The sequence below is a fragment of the Alligator sinensis genome, unplaced genomic scaffold (genome assembly GCF_000455745.1).
Source record: "Alligator sinensis unplaced genomic scaffold, ASM45574v1 scaffold1797_1, whole genome shotgun sequence".
Lineage (NCBI taxonomy): Eukaryota > Metazoa > Chordata > Crocodylia > Alligatoridae > Alligator > Alligator sinensis.
In genome coordinates this window covers 1-2,966 of record NW_005843498.1, presented here as the reverse complement: position 1 = coordinate 2,966, position 2,966 = coordinate 1, and the positions used below count along the sequence as shown (strand labels likewise).

Sequence of the window (2,966 nt, the reverse complement as noted above, 5' to 3'; positions counted from 1 at the left end):
GGGCTCATCCGGGGGGTGCAGGGAGGGGGGCGGCTTCCACCGCTGTGTCCACCCCGGGAGGCATGGGGGGCATGTACTCCCAGATCTGCATGGGGCAGGGTGGCTCTGGGTCTAGCACCCATTGGACGATCAGGCCTGTGTTTTCCAAGGTGCGCAGAGCCAGAAGTGAGTCCAGAGCCTTGGATGGTGGCAGCGGGACCCCCAGGCTAGCGGGTGTGCTCCAGGGAAGGGGTCGGCCGGACGGGAGGCACCCCAAGGGAGGCACTCGGAGCCTGGAAGGTGGTCGGGCGCAGGGAGGTGGGCGGCTCAACGCAGGAGCGCCCCCTACTGGCCCGCCACACTGAGCACCCTCAGGAGTACTGAAGGAAACTCTTCATACCCACTATCCTAGTAGGGGTGTCCCCAATGGGAGCTTCTGGGTGCTGAGCACTTTTGATAGTCTAGCTCTGGGGGGACAAAACTTTTGACCATTATTTTGGAAATTCTGCACACAAAGATTGTACTGTTTGATTATTACACTACAGATCAAATGAAAAATCTCCCAAATTTACACTGGTATAAAGATTTGTAAACTGATATAGGTTACCCAGGAAGGAGAATAGATGACACTGGCAGAGGGCATATTTCTATTAGAAACATTGTTTTTGTATATGGGGGTGGCGTATACTGCTTTAACTATACCAGTCTTTTGGTAAAAATTATCATATCCCAGCCAGCTTTAATTATATGGGTAGAGCAGGTGAAAAGTTCTGAATGTTTGGATATGATTAGTGCTTTATTTTAAGCTAACCATTCATTGTTTTCGTTTAGCAATAATCGAGCCTCGGATTAACTTCACTGGCTACGATACTGCCACTGCGCAAAGCAGTGATACATTGTTATTTTCTAAAAATTAAAGGGTGTGGATATGGGCATTAGGGAAACAGTTTATACCAGGGGTGTCCAACCTTTTTGAATGTGGGGACAGAACATGAACTTTTATCACCCAGTGGGCTGGCAAGCCATATTCATATTTTATCACCCCGTGGGCCATATGTTGGACAAGCCTGAAATAAGGCAAAGCTGGCATAAACACCGACCTGTGCTCAGCTAGTGACAAACTACAGCAAATGATGTCCTGGACCAGCCATCCCAACAGCTGGGGCCCCGCTTCTGCCTACTACAACCACCATTTGAAGGCAGCCCCAGAAGATATTTGACAGCCACGTCAAAATATGTGACCAAACCGATGCAACTGGTGCTGTCACACAGGCCAAGGGGCCACCTATGCCACTGCTTCCCCAGGCCTTGCCCACACAAGCAACACCACTGCCCAAAGTCTCGGCAGTGCTTGGGCAGACGCGGCTGGGGCTCAGCCAATGCATGAGACAGAGGATGGGGGAACTGCGGGAGCAAAGCCGGTTCCCAGCCTGGCAGGGTTTCGGCCTGGTCTGCCAAGGGCAGCTCCTGGCAGAGGAAGGCTTCAGGGGAACACGGGTCGCTCCGCTCCTCCGCACTTCCCTGCGGCAAAGGCAAATGGCCCCAGGGAGGGTGCAGGCAGCCGCCGCGGCAGGAGAGCAGTACCCGGCCCAGCCACAGGGAGCGACAATCCCCACTTCCCTTCCCCGCACAGCCCTCAAGCAGCGCAGCCCCATGAGCCCATGGGGGACTGGAGCGAGGTGGCTGCTGCACCGCAGCCCCTAGCTCGCCCACCCACAAAGCCCTGCTCACCATGGTGCCTGGCCACCCGTGCACGCAGCCTCGGTGGCCTCAGTGCTGCGAGCCCAGAGTGCAGGGCCTGGTTCCTGCCACCTCACCCCGCAGAGGTCACGCCAGGACCCTGCCTGCCGAGGCCCCCTTGCTGACTGCCTGTGCTGGACACTGCACCCCGTTCCCGCCCTGTAGCCACCAAGCCCGGTGGGATCTCAGAGGCGGAAGGGACACCGGAGGCAAAGGGGCTGAGCAAGTAAAAGTGGGTACTGTCCTCAGCTTCTCCTGTCAGGCGCAGCCAGGGCAGCCCCGTGCCATGCAACCCTCAGGGCGGGAACAGAATCAGGCTTACGTGCTGAGGGAGGTCACGTGAGCCCAGCCCCATAGGGGTGAGCAGCTCCCCTCCCAACCCACCGCCACCTATCCCGAGTGAGGGATCACGGGCCACAGAAAATGGCTTGGTGGGCAGCATGGCAGCCCGCAGGCCGTATGTTGGACAAGCCTGGTCTAGAGCACAATTTGCTTCTTGCTGGTTTTACTGCTGTTGTCACTGAAATTCCAAAAATGTGACAGAGGAAATGGCACAAAGACTTGAGATGACATTATGGTGAGAAAAGGGAGTGGTGCAACCTGATCACTTACCTCACAACACACAATAAGAGATGTGGTGATGATATCAGGCAACAATATTATGATGCAGGGAGACTTGTGTTGCTCACCAGGAGCTCTGCTGTTTCCCCCAGGATGAGGGCCCTGAGCATGTGGCTCTGACTGGAAGTAAGTTGCTCCCCATTAACAAAGGATGGTTGCACAAGGATTCTCATGAAGGGAAGGAAACAAACCAAGCCTGCCCAAGTCAGCCTACCAGTGATATTCTGGCTGCGCGGTAGATGTCAAAGGAAATCATTTTGGGGCATAGTGTTTCACATGGACAAACACCCACAGAGTGTAAACAAACCCTCAGACTTCAATAAGGAGGGACAGCCGTGAGTGCCAGGGACAAGGGAAAAGCAGGGTCTAAGGGCATAGCATCCAACCAGGGCTTGAGAACAATGGTCCTTGATCCCATGCCCAGGGGCCAAGCATTCTGGTACCAAGGGGCTCTGCTGTTTGCCCCTAGGTGAGGACCCAGAGCACATGGCCCTGAGTGGAGGTAGGTACTCCCTCCTGCTCAAGTCCAGTAGCAGAAGGAGTCAAACGAAAAGTGGAATCAGGCAAAGCAGGCTTGCGCGAAGAACCCTCCCTGCGGCACCTGCCAGGAGCAGCCAGGAGAGAAT

At 55.2% G+C, this 2,966-nt stretch overlaps 1 pseudogene; it reads right to left on the bottom strand.

Moving 5' to 3' along the window:
- Positions 1–686: 686 nt before the first annotated feature.
- On the bottom strand, positions 687–867 carry LOC112548767 (annotated as a pseudogene).
- Positions 868–2,966: the final 2,099 nt, after the last annotated feature.